The sequence below is a fragment of the Dipodomys ordii genome, unplaced genomic scaffold (assembly GCF_000151885.1).
Source record: "Dipodomys ordii isolate 6190 unplaced genomic scaffold, Dord_2.0 Scaffold52, whole genome shotgun sequence".
NCBI lineage: Eukaryota > Metazoa > Chordata > Mammalia > Rodentia > Heteromyidae > Dipodomys > Dipodomys ordii.
In genome coordinates, this window is record NW_012267268.1 from 2,148,699 (window position 1) to 2,157,602 (window position 8,904).

The following is an 8,904-nucleotide window of genomic DNA, read 5'->3' on the forward strand; positions in this document are numbered from 1 at the left end:
ATGTTTGGGAAGTTCTCTGCTAGGATCCTGTTAAACAAATTTCCTAGACCATTAACTTCTGTTTCTAGGTGCTCCTCTACACCCATTATCCTTAGATAAGGCCTTCTGATGGTGTCTTCCAAATGTGAATAGATCTATCATATTTCTTGGACTTGTCTTGGATGGTTGTATGTTCTTTCTCTATAATATCTAGGCTGTCTTCAATCCCCGAGTTTTGATCTTCTGCATGGTCTAACCTGCTGTCAAGACTTTCTACTTTGTTTTTTATTTCTTTTCCTTCTAATTGTTTGGCTTTGATGGCTTCAAATTCTTTGTTGGAGCTTTGTTTTAGATCTTGGATGAACTGCTTTACTTCCTTAATTTGGTGTTCCATGTTTATTCTCAAATCACTTAGTTGATAGGTTATGGTTTACTTGGTAGGTTATGGTTTCCTTGGACTGCCATTCCTTCTGTTGGGCACCATTCAGCACTCCCTTTGTGGTCTCCCTGACCCTTTCAGCTCTCTGTTTATGGATTCCATGAATGCCTCTACTAATCTTGGTCTATTCTTATCACACTCTCTCAATTCCTGTATTATTCTTTGATTAGCTTCCTCACATTCAGTCAATTCCTGTAGCTTTCTTTGACTGATCTCAGCCTGATCACACAATTCCTGTCTATCTCTTTGACTGATCGCAACCTGCTCATGCAATTCCTTTATTTCTCTTTGAGTGTTCTCAATCTGCTCACAAAATTCCTGTATCAATCTTTGAGTAGCTTCCTCATGCTCATGACATTCCTGTATTGATCGTTAGTTTGCCTCCTCTCTCTCCCTATCATGCTCACACTGAGACCTTTGCAAGTTTTCAGTTTTTTTATTTACCCTGTTTAACTGTAGTGTTTGTAGAGCTTTTTGGGAACTCTCCTCTGGATTATTAATTATCTGTTCTGTCCTCTGATTGTCATGAGTGGGAGTTGAGATCCCTGGACTTGCCATTTTTCTTGTGTTTTTCCAGCTTGTTCTGCCCATTTAGGATGAGAGTAACACCAGTTTTGTGCTAGAACATTATTTTAAGGCAAGCATCAACCAAAGTTCGTAGTTACACAATCAAAAGTCTGCAGATCTAGTTCAAGTGATGCAATCTATTCAACATCAAACAACTATGTCTTAATGGCCTGAGAACAGCAAAGGAGAATTTGACAATCAGAAATTATTAGGTTTAGGGAGAATGTGGGGAAAAATAGGATTAGAAGGATGCGGAAAGGTGAGGGGAGAGTGGAATTAACCAAGTTCTAATCTCAAAGAGAGAAATGGATTGGACAGAATGATAGCAGAGAGAGAAAAAAAAGAAGAAAAAAGAGACAAGAAAAAATGGAAAAACAAAAATTTAAAAATAAAAAGTGAAACCCTTAAAAACTGCAAGTTTGAAGAAGTAGTATTCAGAGAAGAATGGGGATGGGATGAGAGGAAGGGAGGCATAGAAAGGAAACATGAAAAACTAGAAAAAATGTTTTAAAATATTATATGGGTATAAAGAGGTAATACTGCTATTAAAGAATTTAAGTCTAAGAAGTTTTGAATTGAGTAATAAATTTCTGGATTATGTAGTACACAATGGGGGATAAGATCTAATAATCGATGACAGGTATATCTGAGGATGAGCAGAAAGCAATTAAGTCATGCAGAAAAGAATGAAAGAGAAGAAGTGAGAAGAATGAGAAAGAAAGGAAAAAAAGGATCAAAAGGGCAGTAGAAATAAAAAAGCACACACACATATATTCTTAAAATAAAAATTATACGAGGAAGAAAAGAAAAAATAGAAAACATTTTTTAAAAATTTAAAAATTAAAAAAACTTTAAAAATAAGGTACAAAAAAAAAGTTCTTTGATTTTTTTTGGGGGGGGAAGAGGGGAAGATCCTGTATGACCCTTGTGTTCATAACCAGTCTCTTGCTGTAGTCTCTGGTCTGCTTGTGGTGTTTGGTTTTCCTGTGGCTTGATTGGTTACTTAAGTCAGATTGTTTTGGCAGGCAGAAAAATGCTCTGCTTTCCCCAGGATTTTGTGATCCTCCTCCCAGGCTAGTTCACTGGGAGGGAGATCTGCTTTGAGTATCACAAAAGAGGGAGATGGCTGTTTCCTCTAGTTTGGAGATGCTGTGAAGAAGCAAGATTCTGGGTAGGGTTGAGGCCTTTCAGCAAACAGTAGCTTTTCCCTGAGGGGCTAGCTTCTGAGACACTCACAGAGCCCAGCCTGGAGCCTTTCTCAGGGTTTATGTTTACTGAATTTCAATTGATTGTCTGGGCTGCTATAGGGAGGGGCAGCCTCTGGCTCTGTTTACCCAGTGAAGAAAGCCACTCCTCAGGGACGGAGTTTCCTCTGCCTGGGCTGGGTGACATTTTCCTGGGTGGAGTTGAGCCTGGTAGGTCTGGGCAGGTTCCTGTGACCTGCTAAATGATTCTTTTGTTTTCTCCCAAGGCTTGAGTTGGAGCTAACAGCTCAGCAGGGCCTTTGTCAGTATCAGAGATGGAGATCTCCAGTAGTGGGAGGGGTGGGGGTGGCCTTCCCTCCTCTACTCCCGGAGGAGTGAGGATGTCAGGCTTCTTGACTCTCTGTGTTGTAGGTATGGCAGCTATGGTCGCCGCTGCCACAGCCACAGCTGCAGACAAATGCTCAGATCCTTCTCCTTGCCTGGATTTTCCCTCTCTAGCCAAACTCTCTGTAATGTAATGGCATACTTGGTGTGATTCTCTAGCCTAGGACTGTTTACTGGAACACTAAAACTGCTTTCTATGCGAGAGCTTGTTTAACCTCCAGCTTCTCCTCCACCATCTTCCTGGAACTCCCCTTTGTTTCTTTCAGTATTACTGGAATGCAAACTTGGGGCCTCATACTGTTTTCAGCTTGCTTTTCAACTTGCTTTCTTTACTGGCATGCTATCATTTGAGAAAAAACTCCAACTTTGCCTTTTCCTGGTTATTTTGGAGACAGAGTCACACAGACTTTTCTACCATCCTGGAATACTCCAAACCTCAGCTTCCTGATTCTCTAGGATTATAGGCATGATATGTGTCAATCCATATATGAAACATATATCTGCCCATTTCTAAATATGATGACTTAACACTGAAACATGGAGTTTTGAAGGCAAGTGAAGGAATGATAGGTTATTTATCGATCTTACTGGAAAAGAAGTGATTTATTCTAAACAACGGTCATATGAGGGGTGAGAGTATAGGTTGAACAAATAGAAACATGTTTCTGACCATTGCAGATAACTGGAGGGGGAAAAAATCAGTTGGAAATTTTAGTAACTTCATTAATTAAAACAGATTTTCAGATTCATTATTACTTAGTAGAGGTTGTCTGAACTCACTTTCTATGCCATAAAGAAGGACTGAGTTGACAAGAACAAATTGCATTTTGAGGTGGATGACTCCTAGAGAACACAGTGTGTGTGGGGGCGGGGGGATTGTAAGATTCCAAGACCTAGAACAACAACATAGATAGAGAAATGAACACAAAGATCACCTGCTACTTGAATCCCCCACTTGGTGGGGGAGGGAAAGGGGGATTAGTCTTCCCTTACAAGGGTAGGAATGATTTTTTTGTGAAAATACTGTACAGAGGGGTCACAATTACATGGACAATCTAATGAGTACATTTCTTATCAAACATTGTAGCCTCCTCCTTTGTTTCCCTTCCCATCCCTTCCCATCTTCCCTCCCCTTCCCCCCCCCCCCCACTCAATCCTCCCCCCACCCACCAAACAACACTACCAGTGAAGACACTGTGAATCCTAGCTATTAGAAAGTATACTGGTCCTTGGGGGCTTAAAGAAATTAAAAGAAATATCATGTAATCTGCACAGTAGCCTTTATGTTGAAAAGTATCTCACATCTCACAACAATCCCCATTGGTTACAGTAGGTAGATGCCATCTTGAGAAATGAGATCCTGACCAAAATTATGCCATTTATGGATTAGAAACCTTCACATCTTCCATTTCTAGAACTCTATGGGTATTCTGTTGCACATATGTGGGGATTTGAAGCTTTATATAACCCTACACTGCCAGTGTAAGGGACTGTGACCCAGTCAAGAGTTTGCCCTGTGCAGTTGGAGAGGTGTGCTGTGACATACATGAAGGAAAATAAAGAATGAAACAATTAACAACCAAGCAGGGCACCTAGGCTTTGACACCCAGAAAGTAGTTGGCTATGTCGACTCTTGGACTGGTAGACACTTCTGGGGTTCTTGTTGTCCTTCCCCAATGTGCTGCACTTGGTACCTCTTGCTGAAGAGGTAGGGAAGAAACACTGGAGTTCCTACTTTCGCCTTGCCCACAGGAGCATGTGGATGGGATCTTGAGCAATTCTGTAGGTTGTGCCAACTCCCTGCCTCCAGGAGCACACCATTAAAGGAAGATTATGAGATGCACGTTTCCTTGCTCTGGCTTGCTCCCAGGAAAGCACTGTCCCTGAAGTAGTACTATGTCTGGGTTACAGAGAGTCTCCATAGTTCTTGTTCATGTCCTGCTGCACACTTTGTATGAGTTCTCACTGAGTGTGAATGCAAAAAGGGGGTCTGTCTGGTTTCTACCACTACTTCTTTCCATGGAGTATCTGTACCCCCATCACTAACTGGTCAAAGAACAAATGATATAGGCTCCCTCACTGTGGTGGAGGCCACCACTGCAAGTGACCCTGGCTAATAGCAGAGTGAAGGACAGCATGCTGATTGTAGAAGTGTCCAGAAAGTAAGCATTCCACACATTCCACTGCCAAAATATAGGCTATATAGACAATGGGTCGTTCCAAATCTACAACCATATGAAAGTCACTAATAATAGCCAGAAACATTAGAGATTGTGCCAAGATAGAATCAAACTAACATTTTGGAATAACTATCCCAAGACACATCTCCAGGAAAAAAGCCATTTACTAAGAAAGCCACTTCATGAAATTGGTAGTTATATCTGGTAAGTCAGATACATGATTCTCAATGTAGGAACAAAAGAAGTATCATTAAAAATAGTAATAGAATATACCCAAAAAGCATAACTAACCCAGGTGCCAGTGGCTCACGCCTATAATCCTAGCTACTCAGGAGGCTGAGATCTAAGGATTGCAGTTCAAAGCTAGCCTGGGCAGGAAAGTCTGTGAGACTCTTATCTCCAATAAACTACTAGAAAACTGGAAGTGAAGCTGTGGCTGAAGTGGTAGAGTGCTCGTCTTGAGCTGAAGAGTGTAGAGGCAGCGCCCAAGCCCAGCGTTCAAGCCCACAACCAACCAAAAACAAAAAGCATAACTAGCTTCTAACAGATTTATAAAAATCAAAACAGATTCAATGTCTGATAAATAATATGAAAGAATGATTATGAAGAAGTTAAACATCCTTCAAGAGAATGTACATGAATAGCTAAGTTAGGAAGAAATCTGAAGATATGAATGTGTAATTCAGCAAATGTATGAACCTTCGAATTAAATAAGATAAACTTTAGAAGTAAATCAGTAAATACAAATGTAACAGATGAGTTTGAGAACAGCCTGGAATATGTAGTGAGACCCTGTAGAAGGAGAGTCGAGAGCCTCAAAACACAGATAGAATAAACTGGAAGAATACCTGCTGTTAAAATATTTCAGTTAAGAGCTTCAGGTAGAAAATAAAAGAAAAATGAAAAGGCTATCTGAGAATAATTATACAATTAAATGAAAAAATCTTCATTTATGGAATGACAGAAAATGTTAAGAACATAGAAGACATATTCAATGGCATAATATCAGAAAACTCCCTTAATTTTAGATTTGGGCACTATGTATATAAGGCTTATACAATCCCATATAGATATGCTTTGAAAGTATCTTTCCCATGGCATGTATCAGTTAAACTACCCAAAGTAAAGAAAGAGAAAGAACTTTGAATATAAGAGAGAGGTGCCAAGTCTCCTTAATGTGTATTATTTGACAACAAACAGTAAAAAGCCATAGGCCATAAAAACTAGAATGACATACTTCATAGCCACAAAGCAAATAACTGCTAAGGTTATTTTTAAGAAATGAAAAACCAACGACCTTTCAAGACACACAAAATTTGAAAAAATTTGGATACTTTAACTAGTCTTACAGGAAATATTTAAGAAAGGCCCTATATCAGAGCCAAAAGAAAAGATAAAGTTTTGAAGGCATTTGAAAGTATAAATCCCACAAGAAAGATATGAGATAAAAATATAAAATAACTGAACATTATTAGTTTCATAAACCAGGAATGAGCATCCAATCTGTGGGCCATATAAGCCATATGAAATCATTTCATACACGACAGGACAGACATACACATTTATTGAATAGTTTTTGCTAGCTTTCTACTACCTTCTGCTTGGATTGGTAATTTTGATTAGCCTGCAATGATGTTCAGAATTAAAACATCCAAGTGACTCTAGGCATGAAAAGTTTTCCCTTCCTCTATCATAAACCAACAAACCACAAAGATGAACAAAATAATAAAAAAGGAAAAAATAAGATTGGAAAACCATTGAAAGAAAAATCTATGCCTTAAGTACTTAGCAATAACAACTTTTAATACAAATAGACTTATTTTATTAAAATAAATTCTAAAACCAACAAGAAATTGCCTAACAGAAACTCATTTCAGCAGTAAATACAGAGGTAGGAATAAAGGATGGAAAATGACATCCTAATAAAATGGAAGTTACACAGAAATAGCTACACTTGCATCTGAAGAAAAAGAAAAAAAATGTACAGAAAGACAAGTCGCTGAATAATGATCACATCAACAGGAAGATATGATGATAATAAGTTTATATGAGCATGATGTTAGAAGACATAGTCTATAAGGATATTAGACCTAAAGGAGAGATAGCTTGTAATAAAAATTTAAAAAAATTGTGAATTTTAAAAATCACCAAAGAAATGTCCAAATTAAATTGGATTGTAGATCTAATAGATTTAGATATTTACAGAATATTCCATGGAACAGCTAACTACATAGAAAAGCTAACTACATGGAGCACTGTTTAGAAAATACCATTTGTCTGGCTAAAAAACAAATCTTAAATTCACAAGTTGAAATCATATATTTATTTTTTCTTTTTTTCTTAATATATAGTTTTATTGTAAAGGTACTGTACAGAGGGGTTAAAGTTACATGAGCAAGGTAATGAGTACATTTCCTATCCAGGATTGTTAAACTCTCCTTTGTTTTTCCCCTATCATCCCTTCCCTCCCTACCTCCCCAACTACTCTCCACCTACCCCGCCCCCACAAAGTTGTATAGTTCTTTTTCAACATACTGTCTTGTACATCTCATTATTACAATGGGTCATCCTGAATCCTTATTTCAGCATTTTGTTATTTTCCTTCCCTTCTCCAAATTAGAAAAATGTATATACAAGATGCATGGTACCAAAATCAAATATAGTGACAACAGGGATTGAATCAAAGGGAAGATAAACTAGAGGTTAAAACCAAAAGACATTTTAGAAATTATACGCATTCATGGAACAATGATAGTTTAAATTTATTTTATTTAGTGTAGAGTTTGAACTCAAGGCTTTGTAATTGCTAGATGAGCACCTTATTACTTGAATCTAGTTACCAGTCATTTTTATTTGCTTTCATTTTTTCTGTCTTTATTTTCTTTCTTCCTTTTCTATCTTTCTTCTTTCTATCTTTCCTTCCTTGCTTCCTCGCTTCCTTCCTTCCTTCCTTTCTTTTTCAATTCTCAGCAATACAAAATACTACTACTACTACTGATAATAATCATAGTAATAGTAATAAACTTAGTAGAAGGAAAGATAGAAGATTGGAGTTGAAATAAATGGAATAAAGACTAAAAATAAGCAGTATTAAAGATCAAGTTCTACATGCTCTCCTGTAACACAGAGATCAAAAAGTTTAGTGATTATTTAGTATGAAAAGGTGTGTAGGTGAATGAATGTATTGACACAAAGATAACTAGATTTGATCACTGCACACTTTATGAATGTATGAAAATAAAATTCTTACTTCATTAATATTTCAATTGATGTATCAATGAAAGAAGTAAACAAGGCATATATTTTCTTGGAGTGATTAAAGCAAAAGTAATGCAGTTTTCCTATAGAAAACCTAAATTTAAGGTTAGTTCTCTCATGTGAGCAGAAAGTAAAAAAATAAATAAATAAAAGAATACTGCTTTCTATGGTTTAGCATTGCATGTGAGGCACATTACATTAACATTATTTTGCTCTCAGGACACATTTAGAGGGCTATTCCTACTATATTTCACATGAAGTGAAACATGGCCTCAAAGAAAGATCTTCCCCAATTTTATGTAACTCAAAAGATGATGTATTTTATTTATTTGTTTTTATTGTGAAAATACCATACAGAAAAGTTACAATTATATGGACAAGGTAATGAGTACATTTCTTAACAAGCATTGTTGCCTCCTCCTTTGTTTCCCCTTTCCATCCCTTCCCATCTCCCCACCTCTCGCACCGCCCTCCCGTCCCCCTCTGCCCCCCCCCCAGCGAAAGTTGTAAAGTTCATTTTTTGACATACTGTCTTGTACATCTCATTGTTGCGATAGGTCCACCTGTGTCCCTATTTAAACAATTGGTTTTTCCCTTCCCCTCCACAAATTATACCAACCTCAAATACAGTGAAAACAGGGGTTATACCGTGGGGGAGGGACATACAAAGCAACAAAAAAATCATCTTATAAATATGTTAGAAACAATCGCAAGAAAGAAAAAAAAAACATTTGAATCCTTATCTTGGGGTTCGTTTTGCCTAACATCAATTTATCTGACCATTTCTGCTGGTCTCAGACATATACTAGTTATTGCAAATAAGGGAAACCATGGGACCTATGTTTCTTTGGGCCTAGCTTCCTTAACTTAATATAATTTTTTCCAAGTCTTT